Genomic DNA, 22011 nt, shown 5'->3' with positions numbered 1-22011 from the left:
TTATTAATCACACTGAGGCTATTCCTTCAATTACATAAACAGGTGCACAGTAAGGTGCCAATGCAGGTCATGATGATATCAAGCCCAGCTCTGGTTGTTAATAATAACATAGATATCCCTGATTTGTCCTGTTAATTACTGAATGAGGAATCAATGACATGCAGACTACATGATGGGGCTAAACTCAGAGATTACTTATTTTATACTTCAAAAATTTTTTTTGTAATATTAAAGACCAAATGAGACTAAAAGTGAATATCAAACTCAGTTATATTCCACTGTTTATTTCAGTGGGACTACATTTACATGAAACAATGATCTTTCCTCTGACTCTAGTTGCACCAGCATAAACCCTGAAAAAGCACCATGTGAGCCCAAGGGAATTATTAAAAATTCACACTAATACAAAGTGGAAATTGAACCTGTCCAATCATCTTCAAAAGTAATTGCATCTCTCTCCCTCTTTCCCAGTCACTCTTTTTCTGTCTTTCTTGTCTGCAATCTCTACCTGAAATGTCTTTCATGTCTTTCTCATCCTTCTCAGATATCTGCCTCCACTTGGGATAAAAAAAAGGTATGAGTAATCATACCATCTCATAATATGATATATTGACAGGTTATTTCCTCCTGTCATACTTGGGTAAAAATCATGCTTGAGTCACATGCCAGTCCCAGTTTATCTTTGTGGATTCAATTCAATGAAACACTCGTCATTTTGATGTTTCCACAAATATTTATGTCAAAGAGAAAAGTCTCATCTGATTGCCTATGGACTCAACTATGATGCACAGCCATGCCACATTGTTCAGTCAGAAATCAGAAGGATTTTCATAAATACATCCTTAATGTAACTAATTCCTATGTGTGGGGTTCCCTTTCCATGTGTAAGCCTTTGAGGATGTCCTCATCCAAAGTTGCTTCATCAGGGAAAGACTGCCTCCAGTTACCTCTTTCTGATCTAAAACTCTCACATGGGAGGGCTTAGGAGCAGGTGATTCTTGGTAATGAAATATTTTACTATACAACCGTTCTTTAACTTGTAATATCATCCAGAATACCTTGGTTCTTATCCCAAAATAGCAACATGAAGATGAAAGACTTCTTAGACATCAAATAACCCCCAAAGAGTAAGTAGCTTTTTTTTTTCTAATGAAATACTATGAAGTGGGAATGGCAGTGTGATACCCTTGGAGGAAGGTAGAGTCAAGCCAAAAGGACAAAAAGTCAATAAATTACAGAAGCAAACTGAAAATACGGACACAAGGATTTCAGCTGTATAAATCACTGCAGCTCCAATAGCACTATGCTGATTTATTCTTTCTGTGAGCCTCGCCAGTTAAGCTGTGCTGGCTCACTCACAGAATATACAAAGAAAACGAAAATACAGTGAGGTTAATAGCCAGCCCTCTTTCCCTCCCCACAGTGCAACCTGGTATGGGTTACCAAATCTGCAACCTCATCCTGGAGTATGAAATGAGAAGAACGGTGTCAGTTCTCAAGAGGCGGGAGCTACAGCTGTGATGGGAATGAAATAAGGAGTGCTGGTGTGACAAGGCTGCCTTCTCCTCATCTTTTCTCATCTCTGGCATCCACAGGCAGAGTCAGCATCAGATTTATGGAGACCTCAGGCAGAGGTTAAGGTACGGGCCCCTCTCCCTTCCCACATATTAAATGACTTTCAGCACTACCCAATTTAGTACAGCATGACCCTCTGCCCATGGCCTGGGCCCTTGGGCAATTATTCTGGGTATTCATCCCTAAAGATAGCTCTCTCCAGAGGTCTACAGCAGAAATTCACCTGTTCCAGGCCAATAGCCTACTGATATTTGGCTTTCTCACATTAGTGGATGTCTCCTTGTCTTCTTCAATATCTCCAAGTATTTTGCTGCTTCTCTCCTGTTTCACTCCTGGGGATGGAGTAATACCAAGGTTTAAAATCAGAAATAGCAGAGATCAAAAGAGCCCTCAGATCGTCTCACCACCCTCCTGATTGTTCCCCAGAGTACCTTCCCCAAATTTGTTCAGCCCTGTTCCCTATGACTTTACTAATAGGGCTTTCAGTGGTTTCCTTCAGGAGACAGCTCCATGGTGTTGTATTTCTGAAACTTGACAATGGCTATTATTGTGCTTAAAGGGGGAAAATTAAGATTTTTGCTTTTCAGTAATTTTCTCCTCCATTACTAGAAACTCTAGCCCTAAATTTCAGCTGACCCCCTAGGTCACTATTAATCAACCTTATGTATCATTTGAAACTCCAAGATATGCTCTTCATCTTTCTAGTCTAGTGTTTTAAAGTCCAGAAGTGGGGTTTTTTAACATAAACATGGTAGATACAGCACAGGGGAACACGATATGAGGATATCATATTCTTGACTAGTACCACTGGTCACTGTCAAACACTGTCAAAGAATTACCCGAGCCTGAGCTTAGAAGCCAGGGAATAAGGATCCAAGAAGCTTCTTGGGAGTTAATGAGAAATCATGTAGCAATATTACAACAAAAAACAAATAGGTACATAACAAATGAGGCCAAATTCTGCACTCTCCTATTCCCCTTACAAGTTCTTTGGGCAGGAAGTGCGCTTCTCCATCTAGCACAGAGATCTCATCTCCACTTAAGTTTACTAAGTGCTATGCAGTTCGGCACATATAGCTACTAATAAGTAGGATCCATTTAAGTTTTGCCTGAGTAGAGTGTACGTGAAGGTAGCACCTCTTTCCTCTGATCTCACCGCAGAGATGTGTGAGTGATTTCCAGTGGGAAATCCTCTTTTTTGAGTTGTCCCCCCAGATTCCCTTCCTAACTGGGATATCTGGAGAGCTTTGTTCACCTCAATCCTTCAAATATTTTACTTGCGTTCTCACATCACATTTCAAGTGTGTGTCATAAGGGTAATGTTAAGGGGCTGAGGATTTCCCTTGGCCCCATGACCCACAGGGCTAATTACTAGCCCATCACACCACGGGAGTTCATAAGCAGTGCTTGAAATGGCCATTGTTATGATAAACAGGGACAGAGTACGAAGACTATGCACCCAGCGTCCTCTCCTCCCACCCAGCCAGACTTCTCAGAGTATTCCCCCAGGGCCCTACAGACAGGCATACACATCTCTTGAATGGGGATGGGTGCAACGTGTCTGAAGATTATGTCATTTCTTCTGCAGAAAAAACGTGTTTCTAATAGCTGTATCTATAAAACAAGGAGCCTCTAAGACTATCATGGAGTGGCTTCAATGTGTATTAACAGTATTATTCGTGGTTCTCATAACTTAGCCCTCAGCTTTGTAGTGACAGAGCAGGCTGCCATATTCTTGTTTACCCTGCTATAAATTCGGTGACCAACTTTTTGCATGTTCTGAATACATTTCATCAATGATCAGCACTGTGGCAGGAGTGAGGGGAAAAAAGCTTTCTCATAACCCTATCAAATGTCTGAGTCTGAAATATATTCCAAAGGCATGCCTGAAAGCCTTCACTCCAATACCTGGGCAAAGACATGGACACCTGAAAATAATACAGGATCAGATGAGGGGTGCACATCTGGCCAGAGAGTCAGGGGGTGATAATTTTCACTGATGCATGAGTTTCGGCTCTTACCCCAGGCAACTGAGCTGCTATCAGCTAACCATGAAAATTGGTCACATATGTCTTCTGAACTCTTCCACTCCCGCGATTTGACAGGGTCCTGCACACAAACATCTCCCTTGACCCTTTTTAGCTTGCCTCACAAATATTTTATCCAAATGATAGAGAGTGACCAAACAATTTAGGGCAATTTAGGATAGGGTTTGGTGGAAAATAGGAAATGTAACGTAATCATATTAAGAAAGGGGGAATTTTAACTAGAAGATGACAGGAGAGATTTCTTTGTGGGCCTTATGAAAACTGGGTTGAACTTAAAACCAAGATGATGTTCAAACTGTAGGGAACAAATTTGCCTTGAGCATAATTGTCACTCATGTCTCCAATCTGTAAAATTTGGTAGTATGCCACAAAGGCAACCAAAACAGTACAGATTGAACAACCAGCACTGCAGAGAGCTTAGTCCTTCTGGGGAGGTGGTATAAGCCTTCTCAGAAAGGCCAAACCAAAGCCAGACCTGAAGTCAAGAGGAACTAAAGGTCAGTTTGGATGGAGCTTTGAGCAACCTGATGAGTGGCAGATGTCCCTGCCCATGGCAGGGGAGTTGGACTAGATGATCTTTAAAGGGTCCTTCCAACCCAAACCATTCTATGATATATGAAGACATTATATCTTTCTTAGATGAGACTTGGGGTTTTTCAGGAGCTAGGTTGGTCCAAACACAACAATCAATTTATTAGCACATGCTGTGTGCTGCTGTGTTGTTCATATTATTATTATTCACTGTAATAATTCTGTTAGCAAAGCTGCAGGAAAGAGGTATGTTAACTCAAGACTGTTTCTGCAACCAAAAAAAAGGCAGGAAGACCCTAAAAGCTATATTTTTATCAGCACAAGAAGAAGTAAGAATTAAAAAAAAAAAAAAAAAAAAAAACACCCCAAAAACTAGAAAGTTAAAGTTATAGTATTTTCTGCAGGAGCCAAGAAAGATGACCTGAGTGCAGTGAGGAGAGCCAGGCTCTGCTCTCCCTGAGCCCATGGGAGGAGCCTGGGAAAATTTCTTTCCTTGGTGGCATCCCGGCTGAAGAAGGGCTATGCACTGTTCCCACCAGCCCCAAGACACCATTGCTACTACCACAGCCCATTTTTCCTTTTTACACAGAGAAGTCATGTGCAGAAAGACACTGCTGCCCACTTTTGAGAATAGGATCTATATGATTAGATAGTCTTTCTCCTTGCGTAATAAATCATGCTCTCCTATGCCGTTTGCTATTGCTGAATACTTCCAGTGTTCAATATTTCAAGTACTTCTGTTGGTCAAAGCCCATACTGATTTTCTGGAAGTAGTTTCATTTGCATTATACTTGTACAAAAACATGATTTATTTTAAATGTCAGGAGTAAATTATAGTTTTACAGATTTTGTAGAAGGTTTTTCTTCCTGACAAAATAAATTATTCTTCCCCCAGAATTACCAGGTTTCCTCAGGTCTTGGTTTTCCTCCTCTTTATTTAGAAAGCCACACATATGAGTACCCTAAATATTTATGAATCTAATTTATGAGCCCACTTGTCTGTTTCTTGCCAAAAGTAAGAAGTTGGCCTGTGTGTGGCCTGAAAAATCCTATGACCAGACTGAAACCATGGAGGTGACAGCAACTTCACATTCATTGGGGAAAATGTCCAAAAATTCCATATATGACATAGAAAATATGTCCTAAATAATAAGGAAACATACATCATCTCTAAGCTAACCAGGTTGTTAATTCAGAATAAAAGGTGATAAGGGAAGTTAAGCACAAGACATTTGCCAGCAACATTACAAAGGACATAAAAACTGAGAAAAAGTGTACTATTTTCCTGATTGAGCTGATTTATTTTGCTTTGGCGTATTTGCTTAATGGTTTCCTTGTTATCTTTAAAGAAGGTGATTTCAGCTTCCAATCAAAAATTAAAGAGAGTCTCTCCATTGAGAGTATGAGAAGATGGATCAGGCCTTGAGACAGGATGCAACATGCCCAGGTGACCTCCCAAGACTCTTCCAAACAGCTTCCCATTGCACTCAGGGAGCAAATCCTGCCTTCTCTGACACCTGACATAGCTCCTCAAATGTTGCCCAGATTTCTGGAGAACGAAAAGCAGTAAGTCTTTCATCATTGCAGATCATCCCAAATACTGGTTTTCATTGATTAACATAACATCATTATTCACAAGCAAAAATACTTTTCATCCAAGGAAAACACAGCATTATCGGGAACAAGTCAGTAGTATTGACTCTTGGCAATAGGAAAGGACAGCAGATTATTATCCCAGAAATTACAAAAACAAAGCTTTGCACAGGTCCTTGCTGTTCTCTTATATTTATCAAGTTAGAATTCCTCCCAACTTTTTGACATGAGCGAAACCAAGAACTAAAGATATTTTTAAAACCAAGTGAAGATCAAAGTAAAATGTTTGGGTTTAAATTTAAAAATACTAATTCCTTAAAGTTTAAAGTGGTGAGTGGAGCTGATGAGACAGTGACAGGGAGTGGGCTTTTTTTAAGCAATTATTATCTCATTCCCACCGGACGTGGAATGGGAGAAAAGCACTCTGGCATCACGCAGTCCCCCCGCTTCGCATTTGCTAGCTTCACTTGTCTCTTGAATTGGGGAGTTCCTTCTCTCTTGCCTCTAGTGTACAATTTACAATGTAGCTCAAATATTTATAACCAGGTTGCCTTTCATGTTCCCCGAGGTGCTGCATATTAACCTGTTTTATGAGATTTTGGTAAAGAGCAGCATATCCTATAAATTCAAAGTTTGAAATCCACTGGGACTTATCAAGTATCAGTTTGAGGATTCAGAAACTTTGCTAGATGATAGCAAAATTCTCTGCCGCCACATATTGTACCCTTAATTAAGGGAACTTTCCTGTTTACATGGTGGTTAAAGAAAATTGCTGATCACAGATCTGCAACTGATCTTGTGTTCCTTAGAAATGCAAACAATTTTCTGAATAAGGCGTGTGTTTGAAAGCTCCCAAAGTAAAGAAAGGGGTCTCTGGGTGTTGAGTACTTGTCCATATGAACAAGGAACACCTTCAGGTTTGTCACTGATACTGTATGGATCTGTGGCTACTGTACATGGATAACCTTCACAGGCCATTAGTTTTGTTTTTGTTAACCCACAGAATGAAACCCATGGGCACATTTAGAAGGTTTATTTCAGTCTGATCTTCCAATGACCCCTCATTCTGCCTACAGGGGTCCAAATATTTCCAGGGTGGATACATAATCAATTAGTTATTTTATATGCAATTTATCTTAATGGAAGTTCAATCAAACATACTAACCTTCTCGAGCACCATACTTTACCATTGTGTCAGCCTTCAGAGGTGTCTTGAGGTAGAGGGTCCTTAATGAGTTTTATAAAGCACTCATATGCAGTGTCTGCCACTATAAGCCAAAAAGACCTCCTTAATTAGTTCTGTAAGAGAGAAACTAATGCAGCACCATCTGTGCAGGTTTTAAGATCAGGCACTTCCCTCCTTGTTTTTTATGGGTGGAGAAATGCCAGTTCAGCTGGCCTATCACACCATCGTAATTTCTCAGTCATTTAACAGTGCTCAGAGTTGATGGGAATGGTTGTTGTTGTTTTAATCTAGATATGAACTTATTTTTAAATCTACTCCAAGCTTCCACTGGTAAAAGACCTAGTAAGTCTATCATCTCTGCGTAGTCCATACCTTTGCTATAGGGAAAGCACTGCTCTAGGGAAATGCCTGAGAAAGAATTTGCAAATTTAACTGAAAAGTCTCAGGTCAAAAAGCAGATAAACTCCAACATAAGCAACTTTACATTTGCAGATATTTGCTTCTGATGTTTTCCCTTTCTCTGTACAGTCTCAATTAAATTTTTAACTTTGTTTGGCTTTTAAGTGGACCATATAAGCACTGGTTCTCATTCATTGCAAAATATCACGCGGTTCATAGATAACTGTCCACTCACATATTTGATGTGGTACTTCTGTGGGATGTGGTGTATTGTCATTCACAAAAGGATGCTGTGAAGCTTCATTGCCCCCGGAATAGAAAAGGCAAGGAAAAGGGTAGCAAAATGCTCCTGGGTGCTCAGGGCATGAGCACCTCTTGCTCTATCCAACCCCATCCCTGCTGGTCCTTCAGAGCAGCTACGCCAGGGACTTGGGGCAGGCAGGTCTCCCCAGCTGAGTAGAGCAGCCTGCGCCAGTCTTCCAGACTGCACCTATGATTGCTCAGAAGGAAAAAAATGCCAACATCTAACCAAGCTGCAAAGATATCTGGTGGGGAGGAGAGTTGGCACAGCTCTCCTTCACACAGGCAAATTGGGACCCTGCAGTAACAGCACCTTCATCTCCTGAGCACGGTGTGTCAGCCTTCAGCCTGAAGGACAACCTGCAATATGAGCACAGGATAGAAGTTATGAGTTTAGACGTGTTCCAACCAGCTCATGCATCTGTGCTTCATACTGCACCGTAGCTCAACCCAAAGCCTAGGGAGATCCCTCAGCTCTGAAATATTAGCAAGAGCCACAAGCCATCCTCTGTACAGTTTTGTATCATCTTTCACCCAAAGATCTTAAACCAACTTGCTGGCATTAATTAAGCCTCATAAACTCCTCTGGGAGTTAAATAAATGTTGTTATACACACTTCATACCAGAGCTTACCTTAAAAGAGTTTTTCTAAGTGCTCATTCCTGCTGACCTATGCAAAAGCAGCAGTTGCCATGAATATGCTGACATCTTGAAATGTTGCTTCTTGCAGGTAAGCCTCAGTTTAGTTTTCCACTCAAGTGATGTATGGAAAAACATATACTTAATCATGCACAGTGTGATTTAAACATGTCGTGTACTCAAAGGCATACATGAAATAAGACATGTCAACCAGACTGTTTCAGACTTTGTAATACAGCCAGTACACTTGCAAGTAAGGTAGACTTTGGACATGATTGCAACATGCATTTTAAATATCATGAAAACTGATCAATCTTGGTTTAGATTTTAGACACTGGGTAATGTTGGACATTTTGTCAGCCTTTTAACTGACTTGTATGAAGGATACTTTGATTTTCCAACAAAACCCCTTTTAAGCAGTCCATGCCCCTTGCCCATCAGCCAGTTGAGCTGATGCTGTGCATTGTTATGGAGATGATCTAAGTTTAACTCCTGGATTAATCTGCCACTCTCCAGAGATGGGGTTGTTGGAGTCTCTTTGCTTACTCCTGTAAAAGACAGGTGATATTTTTGGCACTGCTACAAGACAATCTGTCTACATTGCTGAGCCTCCCATCCAGTCATTAAATGAAACATTTTCTTTTTTCCTTGAACACCACAAGAGCTGCTGAGGTTTCACTTCTGACTACTATCAATTGCACAATTTTGTCATCAGCTCTGCCAGGACCAGGATTTCCCCTAGACCGAAGGTATTCCATTGACAGTCAGTGGACCCTTGGGCATCAACTTCTAAGGCAGAATACGAAAAGCCAATCTGTCATGCATAGGCTTTAATTCTCTCTACGGAGACCCTGGAAAACCATTACAGATCCATATTCAGAAAAATGTTGAAAGCCATTTCCCTTAGCCATTGAGAAAGTTAGGTTCAATGAAAAGTTGAAGTTATGTCAGCACTGCTCAGTTAGGGGCTATATTGAGGTCTCTTGACAACATTAAAGGCCTGTTTCTTATGTATGTCTGAACTGCAGTTCAATTTGTGGGTGTCCCAACTTGTTGGGCACTTTGTCTCTACGTTTAACAGCACATACATCACCTGTCCGTTTAACAGCCCAGTCCAGAGAGCAGGAGTGGACTTCACAGCACCATCCTGCCAATCTCCACTCTGCTTATGCCCAAGCTGCAGTCATCTCTTACTTTCTTTTTGTGCTTTTGCCTTAACCTTAAAATGTCACAATCCCTCTGCACAGCTGTGGGGTGCTTAGGGATTTTGTCAGTCCTAAGACATGTAGGAAATTAAGAATTGAATGTAAACTTGCCAGCTATCCAGGTTTAACTCCAAAAAGCCAGAGTTTTGGGTTACTTTAGTCTTCAGGAACCTTCCAACACCAGAATTGCAGGCTTAAGGCAAAAAAACACTCACAAGACCTAAACAGAGAGAGGAACGCACAGAGCCATTTTAGAACTGCTCCTGCCACAACAGCTAAGGCCCCCAGATACAGCCATTTGCCTCTTTTTTCCTTTCCCCTTTGCTACACTTCCTCCCCCAGATGTTTTTCATCATCTAAGGTAGCAATTCAGGCATTCATGTAACTGATCCCAAGGAGCGTGCTGCATGTGATTAGCATCAAGTCACCAAAGAACAAAGAAATGCAATTAATCCCTGTTTAAATAAAAAACAGATTAGATCAGATTAAACATATTAGCAATGGGCAAACCTCAGATGATTTGGAGACTGGATTTGGGCTGGAAAAGTGTTTGGGAGTGCCAGTATAACCCAGGTCCTAGCCAAGCTTTCTGATGCTTCCATCCAAGAAGGCTGGAAAGCTCAAGGAAAGCTCTACTGTATGATCCTTTGCACTTCCTGCTCTCTGATTCAGTCGGAAAAAAAACAGACACTCTTATGGTACGTTGACTTCTGGCACAAATATCTCTGATCCTGCTCAGAACAAGAAAATATTGAGGGCAGAGTTGCCTACTTACTAAGTGGGTGTTTAGTTAAAAGGACTTGCTATAGTTAAAGGGATTTCAGGGTTGATTTGGTTGGTTGGTTGGTTTTGTTATGGGTTGCATTGGTTTCTAGGCTTTATGGTAGAAACAATGGGATCTGTTATCCCATTGATATTCATGGTGTTGCATGTACATCCAATAGAGCATTTTGAACAACTGGTCTTTGCAAAAATAAGTCCCATTTGTTGACAGGGGGGTTAGGTTGTCAGTATTCTGATTTCAACATTTTTGTCAACATCTGAAACAGAAACATTTACACTTTAAACAACCCATAAAAGTGGTTGCAAATAGTAGTGAAAGACTTTTCCCTGGCACCTTGCAGATCTGGCCTGATCTGTCACCAGGAGTGGGCTTCAGCTCATCTCTGAGGGTTTGGGTATTTAAATATATGAATTCCACATACACCAATATCTGAGTTTGAATATATGGATTTTGTGTGCAGGTATTTGTTCCTCAGTTGCAGATTTGTCAGGATTTTAGATGTCGTTAGTCCGAGAGAAAGTCAGACACACAGCTGACAGCTCAGTTGGCTCACACCAGGTTTTTCCTGCAAGCTTCCTTACTTCTCTCCCAATCGTGGGTTGAGTCTCCTAATGTTGGCACAATCATCCTGTCTGCAGAGATGTAAATATGTATTTTTTCCTGCCCAGGTTGAGAGATCCTACGAAACCCCAGAGCTACTCTAGTGCATCAACAGTATTTTTAAAGTGGGCCTGAGACATGAGATTTTAAGTAACGTATCCTAAGATTTTCTAGTTCATTAGAACCAATCTTCTTTACCCTTGTTCACGAATTTCTACTATTTCTACATGTATAATAAAGTTCCAGAATGAACCAATCAGAAAAAAAGTCTTAATTAAAAAAACTAATTTCAAAAGTCTTTCTTGGAAGGTAGGACAGATAGGTGGATGGCTGGACAGATGGCTCAGCACACTTCTTTGAAGAACTATATTTAGTGCAGTTCCTCCCTGAGACGAGTGTCTTTTAAAGTTTTCTCTTTCATCCAGTCCAACGAAAGTAAAAAAGTGGGGAACAAAAACACTGTCTCTGGAAAGAAAAAAATCCCTCAATGCCAGAATCATGAATCAGATTCAGAAATTTTCAGAAAACATATTTATAGTGAAATGACAAGCAGAGGCTATTGGGGATTAGAAGTATATACATGCATCACGATGAAATCGTTTCCCATATCCATGACTATTTTCACAGTCTTTAGTTTGAAGAAGTGAGATCAGAGGCAGACTGGGCCTCTCCTGTTGGACTGGTCCAGCTAACCTCTGGAAAGCAGCCATTCAATACACACCATAATTTGCTCTCAGACTGGACTAGAGTCGCCACTAAATCAGACATATGAGGCCAGATCCTCAGCTGGGGTGAAGTAAAGTAGCTCCACAGAAGTCAGTTTGTGGCAGTTGAAGATCTGATCTATGGTGTTAAGCACACTGATAAAGTTTCAGCCATCAGGCAAAAGTGATTGCTCACCTGTCTCCCAAACATTTTTTATTCATGGTTGAATTTCACCTCCTTTCCTCATGGTGACTAGCACCCTCCTGAAGAAATAGCCGTACTGAGATCTCTGGTATACAGAGAAGAAACCTCACGGTGACTAACACCCTCCTGAAGAAATAGCTATACTGAGATCTCTGGTATACAGAGAAAAGAAAAAAAGGGCTCAACAGGAGGAGAGCAGGATCTTCAGTGCTAAAAACAAATGTCTCCGAGCTCTCAAATCCTAGCCCTTTTACAAACTAAACAAAAATAGCTCTCTCGCCTGAAACCTACTCTCAGAAACTTTTGAAAAATATGGTTTGTCAAACATTTTGGATTTTATTTCTAATGAAATGCTAATAAAAATGTGGAACAGTAATTTATTTTGTGGTGCTGCACTCAAAGAGTGAGAATACTTGGTAGCTGTATGTTCAAGATGAATTGCTGGGAAATGCCTTTAAAATCTGTCCTGTCTTTTACCTGTTTAGATTTATACTGCCTCAGATGTTAACAGCCCTTAGGTGACTTCTTAATGCCAAATGTAAATACAAAAACAAGAAGAAAATGTTCCTCTTGCGTTCATTCTTACCTTTCCTGGCAGAAGGCCACTTCTGTCACTCAGAGCTCAGACTGTTCTCCTTTTAATTTGGCATCAATTTCCATGGCTGCTGTTAATGGTATTATTGGTGTTGGAGGTAAGCCAGACACCATACTTTTCTAACCAATTTGTCCAATAAAATGGATTATTTTGTTAGTTAATCTGTCACTTCTTGAAAACAGAAATCTTTAATAGCTTTTTTACAAATATTCTTGGTTTATGTCTTATGCTTTCTCATTATCCAGCATCAATACAGCTTCTACAGGAGCTAATTAAATTTTGATACATTCACAGAAAAATGACGATTCAGCATTGCACAGAATCTTCATTTTGACACTTTTTTTTCCCTCCAGAGATTAAAAAACAAGTGACTGTTTCAACTTTGGGTTGATAATTTTTTGTCTGACTCCTCCAGTCCTTTCCCCCCACAACACACCAGCCTTTTCTGTGTAAGAAGGGAACAAGGCACAGTAAAACTAACAAAGCCGTCTTCCCTACAGGAATGTACCCTGTGTCCTTGCTCTGCAGTCACTCCAGCTCTTCAGCTTCACCCTCACCACCGTTCTGTCTTCCCTTCCCTTCCCTTCCCTTCCCTTCCCTTCCCTTCCCTTCCCTTCCCTTCCCTTCCCTTCCCTTCCCTTCCCTTCCCTTCCCTTCCCTTCCCTTCCCTTCCCTTCCCTTCCCTTCCCTTCCCTTCCCTTCCCTTCCCTTCCCGGACTTCGAAGTGCAGCAGTGCCATCAGCTCCCTCCTCCTTTCCCCCATTAAAACCTGAGCAAACGCTGGCTCCAAACCAGGCGCGTGTGGCTGAGCAGCCCGTACAGGTGTAGGTTTGGTGAGCTGGAACATTGAACAAGACTAAATGTTTGAACACCTCTTATAGATTTTCTTCCCTGAACTGTTTCTCCTTCTTTGCACATCTATCAGTTTTCAGATGTTTAAGAGTTCATGTCTGAGAGCGTGTCTGCTCTGTCTAGCGAAGTTAAAAATGGCCAGCGGGTTCAGCAGTTATTGCAGGTGGCCTTGCAGATAAGCAGATGAACAGGCTGGGGTATCACCTTCTCTTAAAGAGAAGCTGGAGAACACAGGGCAGAGAACAAAACATTAAAATCTTTGTAACCAAGTCTAATAAAAATGTTCATACACAAAAATCAGATCAATAGAATAAGTTATGTTTTAGCAACAATCCTGCAAACACAAAAAACACTGCCTCAGAAGTATTCATTATTTCCTGTGCTGGACTGCAAAAGAAATAGAGCCAGATTGTATGACAAACACTGCATGTTCATTGACTCTCTGGTTTTACCTTTAATACAGCTTAAATCAGAAGCAGAGTAAACGGGGCTTTAAGGAGGCACTGGACATAACCTGGGTAAATCCTATCTGGCCCTGGAAACTGTACCTTCAGCAGGGCAGTCTTAAGTACCTACTGCTTCCTCCCTGTACTGATCCAAGTGGTTAAGTGCATTTCTGCAGTGTGTTTGGGTCTTGAATATTTTCTAGGTGGAATGTGGGCAACTTTATGGAGTTTAGGTTAACCACTTCTATTTTCTTTAACTGTAGCCATCTGTATGCCAACACCCTGGTTTGGTCAGCGTTCCCTGCCCCGGGGTGAGCCCACAGCCCAGGGCAGCGTGATGGGGCTCAGCCCTGTGCCTGCTGCCAGGGCAGCAGCTCGCCTGGATGCTGTCCTGAGGGAGGAGAGGGCACCAATGCTCTGACTGCTGCCTACTCTGCATTAATGGTGCCCACAGGAGCTGTGGCATGATGAGGGCAACACTGAGCTCTACTCCAAAGCAGCACAGCTTTGCCAGCCTCACGCCGTGCCCAGCTGATGTCCCCCCAAAAGCCTGTCCGCTCCTCCTCTAGAGCTCCAGGGGTCCCTCAGGGCAGGCTATATAACTTAGCCTGCCGAAAATTTAAACCAAAGGCTATTTCCTCTCATATTTAGGAGTATAAACAATGACAATTTAAATCTGACATCTCTTAACTCAGGGAAAGACTTTATATAAACATGTGTTTGATATTTTCTGGTTTCTTTCTCAACCAAACCCTTTAGAAAGCATACACACACTTCATAATAATACGACCAACATTTTCCTACCACTAAGTACTGGGGATGGCTCGGCATAGCATTAAATTCCAGCTTCAGTCTCCATGTACAAATCCCCTGCACAAGCCGAGGCTGAAGCCTGGACTCCATACTTGCTTCTCCTGACAAGAAGTGCCTGGAGTCCAAAGGTGAAGGTTGTTTATGAGCCCCAAATCCTTGCACCTGGTCTCCTGCACTGCCAGCCCTGTCTCAGCACAGTCCTCCAGCCTGGCTGGAAGAGATCCTCTGCGCTCTGCATTCCTTGGAAAGCATCCTCTGTTTAACGAAACTCAAACATTTTATTAAGGAAGCTCAAATGGAGGGTCTGCAGTTTTTAAATGCACAACACTAGTCATTTATGGCCAAACAGTGCAATCCTTAGAGCACTCAATATTGTGAGAAGTCCCAGAGGTAACGCACTGTGAGGAACACCGTGGTCCTGGGCTGTGCTATGCATGGCTTTGCTCACCTGTCCATTTCCAAATGGACTGGGGTTTACCAGACCAGTCCCCGTAAACCTTCTCACTAGAAAACGAACTCACTTGATGACTTGAAATAACAAATTGACAGAGTTTCTTTTAAAGCTTTCAGGCGGATCTCTGTTGCTGAAAAATATTTAAATATATAATAAAAACAGAAACATCAGTGAGCAATTTACTGGAATTGGAGGCTCAGCTGTTTTCTAACCTGTAAATGGACTACAGAAGCCATTTCTTTGAAGACCCTTGTGTTTTCCACACTGTGTACCACTTTATGCACATTTATGCGCTTACGCTGCAGACACTTTGGGTGCCCCAGAAAGGGTAGAGCAGCAGCAAGGAGCAGGGAGACTTTGGCTGAACCCTAAGTTTCTGCATACATGGATAGGCACTGCAACCAGATTTGTCCAGAAAGAACCTGAAGCAGGGACTAAGTTTCTCTAAATGCCTAGTAGTCAGCTTTCAAGATGGAAAAGTAGGTCTCAGTTCAAGGGGTCTCGCACTACCTATTTACCAGACAGGAGTAGAACCCACTGTAGTGAGTGAAGGTAGAAATAAATAACCTGAAGAAAGCCCTCCAGCCTAAGTAACCTGCCCAGAGCAGGAGATGCATCTCTTCTAAGAAATGGTCCTGGAGCATGTGTCGCTTCACACATACCGCAGGCAGCCAAACACCACTAGGGAACTGCAACCACAAAAACTTAAATTACAGCTATCCAGAGGATTTATAGGTATCTAGTTCACGAAGTGTCTTCTAACGGGCTTTGAGTGGCTAAGAGATTGCCTCTGCCCTGAGCCTAACAGCAGGCTTGTGGACAAGGGGCTGCAAACCTGAACAGGATCACCAGCCTGACAGCAGATCAGACTATCACTATCACAAAAAAAGAAGAGTTTAGGAGCCATTGCTGGTGGTGACAGAGTCATATAAATTCTGAAGTTAATGCCTTGGAAACAGATAGGTCCTTCCCAAGAGATCAAGCAATACACAAGGATACAAGAATAAAAAGTTCAAACGGTTTTGTCCAAATCCCAAAATTCTTATACATCAGCACTGAAATGGTATCAACACTACATAAGTGTGCTAGCACTTTTTGTCAAGCCTAAAAATCAAACACTGCTGTTGCATAATAACAAGCACCAGCTTTGCAATCTTCATCCTGCCAGCTTCTCCCTCCCACTTACTGTTTTACCTGCAGTGACAGCGAGCCCACAGCTGGCTCCTGGGCACCATTTCCCACCTCAGCCCTGCTAAGGAGCACCCTCAGTCCATCCAGGACTGACCCCCAGTCACTGCTGGCTGCACTCTCATGGATCAGCCCCAAACATCTCAGAGGCACCCTACAGCTTTGCTTTAAGTCCCATTTCTGCACCCTTCCTCCCAACCCTCCAGCTGCTTCCCAGCTGCTGGTGCCTTAACCCCTTCCCTGCCTTGCAGAGCTTTAAAACCCTATTAATGGGGGGGGGGGGGGGGGGGGGGGGCGGTCTGTCTATGCTATGTGCTGATAAAACTCCTTTGCAACACAGGCCCGGTTTTATACTCTATATTTCTTGTGTACCCAAGGATCTGAAACAAGGGTATGGAACAGTCTGATTTGTACAAGTCTGATAGCTAGGGAGAGGAGTCTGGTGTAAACAATTCCCTTCTGAATATAAAACTCAACAAAAATATTTTTCAAGAGAAATCTGCAGAGCTCCTTAGGCAACTTTAGCTTTACTAAGCAATGCCATACCCATGAGTGAACGCCGCTGGTGCTGGGTTTGTTTTGTATTTAATGGAAGTCTTAAAAATTGCTCCTATATAGGCAGTGGCTTTGATACACTGCATCTAGGCATGGCTGCAGCAGAGCTCTGTCAGATGGACGAGATGAATCCATCCCATTTTCTGAAGACTGCTGCGATCAGCCCCAGTATCCTGCCTTACACAATGGGTCTAGCAATCTTTCTGATGTTACTTAGAAGCATGAAGAGCTTCAAGCAGAAGTGAAGGGAAATACTCCAGGTTCTGAGTCTCTCTCCAACCTTTGAGACCACTTAAAATAAAGTAAGATAAAAGAAATGAAATGAAATGAAATGAAATGAAATGAAATTATAAAATAAAACAAAATAAAATAAAATAAGTTCTAGGCAAACATCCCACAACAAGCTCAAGGTAAGAGTACACATGGCACAGTGTTCCAGCTTGGAGGTCTCTATCCTCACATGATACTAAATAGCTTTAGCATTAAGTATTTCTAATTTATTATCATTTGTAAGCATCTGGACAACCTGGCAACTGTGGCCGGGTTGGGATTTGAATCACAGGCTAATAAAATCTGTAGTGAAACCTGTAAACCAAACACATGAAGTCAGATGGGGGTATTAGTTAATGTGTGCCATTGATGTGTTAGCTTCAACTCCATGTTGGCCACACAGTGAAGGTGTTGGGATGAAACAGCTGAGTGCTGGCAAGCCACTTTCAAATGAGCTTCCTGAGAGATGTTTACAGGAGACAAGTACATATCATTGTGCTGAGGGAGTTGGCAGTGAGCCACAGCAGTGGAGCACACTTCCAACCTGCACACTCTGCCGTAAGATCTTGGCTTTCACTTGCTTGTGGAGGGGCCCAACAGTTTTGCTTGTCTGATGCTTTGCCCTGGCTTCAGCATTTTTGCATTTTGTTGCTCTTCCAGTGAATCCCAAAAAAAAACCCTAACCTGCCTTTGGCAGCCCTGCATGGGGCAGATATTTGTAGCAAGAAGACTGTTTTCCAAAGTAAGCCAAACCGTAACCTTTCACGTGGGATATGGTTTTGCAAGGTCCTTAGCCTGGACTAGAAAAGACTCTGCACATACCTGAACCATCAGTATCATATGTTGCTTTTGCTTAAAACAGGCAGGAGTCCATCCTCTCTCTGCATGGGCAGCAGAATTTTTATGAAACACCCTGACACCTCTTGGTTTCTAACCTTAGATGTTTTTTCATACTAGCTGCCTCCTGCCAGCAGTCATTAAAAGTCTCTGCCCGGTCCCTGGTTGTCCATAGCACTTCCCAAGTGACTCTGCTCAGGTGTTGGCAGCTGTGACAGCTCAGTTGCCCTCAACTGGGACTGGCCATGTGAAAGCAGCACTTCCAATCTGATGTCTGCTCCCAGGGAAGAAACTCTAGAAGGCCACAATTTTCTCTCTAGAAGACAAAAAAAAAAGAAGGGGGGGAAAAAAAAAAGGGAAAAAAAACCCCACAGCTGGACTTTTCAAATAGAGTTTTCACAAATGTGTCTCAAAACGTTGATTTTTATCTTCCTTCCTTCCTTCCATCCTTCCTTCCTTCTCATCTTTCTTCTTTCATTTTTCTATTCCTTCGTTCTTTCCTTCATCACTTCTTTCTCCCCAGTCGTCTCGCAAAAAACAGCAGAAAAGAGGAAATGCAAGAGACAGAAAAGGACAAAAGAGAGAAAAACAAGCATAAAAAGCTAACTGGTAAACAATGAATCTCTACCAAGTTGTAGGGAAGATGGGTGAAAATCCTGAACTGCTTTGTTAATGCTTTTGAAAACTGAACATTTTAAAAAAATAATGAAAAAGTATTTTCTACTTTAAATAATCTGTATCTATTTTACAAAAAGCTCTAGCTCCAAACCTGTAGAAAATATGGATGTTTGGTAGAAGAAGATTAATTGAAACCCAGAATCTGAGAAGGCTTGTCCAGCATCTCCCTCCTCTTATGAAGGTTTAAAGACAACAGATCTGGAAAATTCCTGACAGCAACAAATTGTCTGTAATTTACTTAGAGAAAATTTCAGTTTAGTGGATTGATAATTTTTAAACACCCTGATACAAGACTGACCTGATTTGTGGGCAAATTATTTGTTGCCCTGGGCACCAGAATACTTCTTTTAGCTTGGTGAGCTAGCAAAACAATTGGTAGAGTCCGCTCTATGTACACAGGGAGTACATGCATTGGATTTTTCACCCATAGGGGCAAAAAATAGCTAAGCCAGTTCTGTACAGATGTGAAAAATTTGCAATTTTTACTGGCTTTTAATACATAAAACATGATCCTTAATCTAAAAACTTGCTAAGAAGTTATTGAAAAAAAATTTTTTAAAAAAAAATTTGTAATTGTTTTAGAAGGAAACTTCATGTTTCTTGACATTCCCATGGAATTAATTTTAGGCTTCTGGCTTCCAGCCGGTAGTGTGGGCATGTAGCACTCTCCTAGATTTGTCCAGCGTCTCATAAGCAAAGCATCACCAATTGCCACAGGAGAGCAAAAGCTGGTGCAGTAACTGATGCTCTTCTCTCAAAGCCAGAAAGCATAAAATGACATTTCCAACTGTCAGGGATCAAAGTTTCATAACTGATCACCATCTGCACATCCATCTACCCAGCACTAATCTGGGGAGTCAACATCGTTCACATTTTTGGTCATCGATTGCTATGTTTTATTTTGAGAGCTATGATAGTATCTAACACTATGAAAAGCTAGATCCGTGCCTCAAAGAGTGCTGGTCTCAAGAAGGAAGAGTCTGAGTGACAACTGCAGACTGGTACAAAGGCAAGAAAAGGATTTACCCCAATAAAGATCACCAGATTTGTTTGGCAGTGCTGTACCTCAGCCATATGAGCTGAGATTTCAGGGTTAATCAAGGCATGGAAAGTGAAATTTGCAAGTATTTTTTGCATCATCTTGGTAGCTGGGTGAAGTCTATCAGCTGCCCAAGGCAGAAATGCAATGACCTAGAAACTGTGGGACTGTGAGGAAGGAAAGCCTTCCTGACATGTCGTGGGCAGAGGTGAGAGACGGAGAGGATGACCTGCAAGGGGACAAACATACCATGAAGAAGGGGCATGACCAAAAATGTGAATGATGATGACGAGTCAGGACAAAAAATACCTTGCTTTCATTTAAGCCCAGGATTTAAGAAAGAGGCTATGAGGTGCTGGAGATGCCATCATTCCAATGAAAGCATAAAACCAGAATCTGGATCACTTAGACTTATTAAAGATTTGCTGCCCTTTTCTACATACATTTTGGCCCCAGGGATTTTAACCCAGGCATGCTGGACAAACTTCAACTTAGGTCTCCATATGTTCCTTTCCTACAATTCACCCCATCATTCCGTCTAAACCACTTGCTTGTAGAAATACTTTTATGTAGCCACTGTGGCAGCACACAGCCTTGAATCAATACCAAATGATAAGCGATAAACCTGCTCTGCAGCTCTGGCTCTGTATGTATCTCTGTCAGTCGGGACCCATCCAGATAGTTACATGGATACAAATGATTTTAAATTATCAAAGGCACCATCACGAGCGCAACACACACACACACCCCTCCCCATGTATGTATCTGCAGTTACAGCCATTCACTTACACATATACATAGCAAGATGCCATGACAGCTCAGCATAAAAAGAGCTACCCCAGTTCCTGCCATCACAGCCCTGATCAAGGAAAGTTTGCAGCTGGGGAAGGGAAGAAAGTGCAAAAGAAGATACTAAGGGAAAAGACACCTCCCTTCACTTTGCATAGGGCTGAAGCTGAAACGGCCTTGAGTGGTTATTGCCCAGTAGTTCAAGTTGATTTGTTCTGCCTGTGAGTTTTGATTTGGAAATACAGCAAGCCTGAGGAAAGGGATATGAAGTGACCTGTAGTTGGGACTTAAATTTTTCCTTCCCCAGTGGATGTCCCTGCACACCTGCCTGCGGTGTAATAGTGTAATAAATTGAGTGCATATCTATATCCACAAAGGGTCAAACTCTGCTCAGAATTACACCCGTGTAAATCCCCAATAACTCCACTGGCCTCACCGGAGTTATTTGGCACAGATTTACACTTGTGTAACTGAGAGCTGGTTTTAAGCTACAGTCTGAAAAGTGTTTCACCTTCAGGATAAAAAAAATGCTACTAATGTCAGTTCTTGTTACATTTAAAATAACCAGAAGGAATTTCACCTGGATGGGATCCATTCATAATCCATGACATTCCCATGAACCCTTTTCCCTTATTTCTGGTGTGCATGGAAAGATGTCAGATTTTAATTCGCAGTGCATCCATGTTTTTTTGTTTTGACAGGACTACCATGCCTTAGATCAATCATTAGGAAAAGGTGTCTGTATTGATAACACATTTGTCTCTGAGATGCTACAGGATGTTCCAAGCCAGATTTCCTTTGAAGCCAGGTATCGCTTTTATTATCAAAGCATGAAAAATAGCTTGTGTTCATGACATCAAATGCAGCCAGCACACGACACTGAGGGCTAAAGTGAGACTCCAGTTACATCACGTAAATCCAGAAGAGCTCTAGCCACTTACTCTCCCATTACTGTGATGCAGCTGGCCTCAGTGTGGGTCCCGTGGCTCGAGGGCTGCTGCACAGCCAGGAGGCAGCACGCAAATTGCACGGGTCACCCTTCAGGCACAGGGCCAGCTGCCACGCTGCGTGACCCACAGACAGGTAAGAAGGAGAGGTGTAAGGATCAAAAAATTTAGGCTGTCAATTGCGACTTTTTGCATGCATCAATCCCAAATTGAGCTGAATTCCTTTAAAATATCTGAGCTATCAGTGATGATGTCAGAAGGCTTCTGGCTCTAGGGATTCAAAGCATAATTTTCCTGAGGTATCCCCACCTCCTTCTGGCTCCATGTTGGAGATAGAGAGGCAATGACCTGACACACGTTCCTGCCAAACAGCTAAATTTCATTAAGATACAGCAGAAAGGTATGCGAGTTTGCTTTGCGACCCTATTAGAGCTCACAGTTATCCACAGACCAGCTTTAGTTAGAAATACAAACTTTGTTCTTCGAATAACCTCAGCTTGAACTGAGTCCTGGAAGGACTATCTTTGAGTTAAGGTAATACGAAGCAATAAAGCTTCCTGAGAACAGAAGACTGCCAAAGTTTAAGTGGTATATTTTATGATCTGGATTATTGTCCATTGGGGGACTCAGATGAAAACACAGACTCATTTCATTTAGGTCTCCAGTTGTGATTTGAACCATGATCCAAATTTCTAATAAAAATACTCGAAGAGAAAAGCTAGTGCTTTATCCACTACATACCAAGCCTTGCTGGCCCTTTTCTAAAAAATCACAGTAAT

This window comes from Balearica regulorum, chromosome 2, assembly GCF_011004875.1.
Source record: "Balearica regulorum gibbericeps isolate bBalReg1 chromosome 2, bBalReg1.pri, whole genome shotgun sequence".
NCBI lineage: Eukaryota > Metazoa > Chordata > Aves > Gruiformes > Gruidae > Balearica > Balearica regulorum.
Note: the sequence above shows the minus strand (reverse complement) of the source record.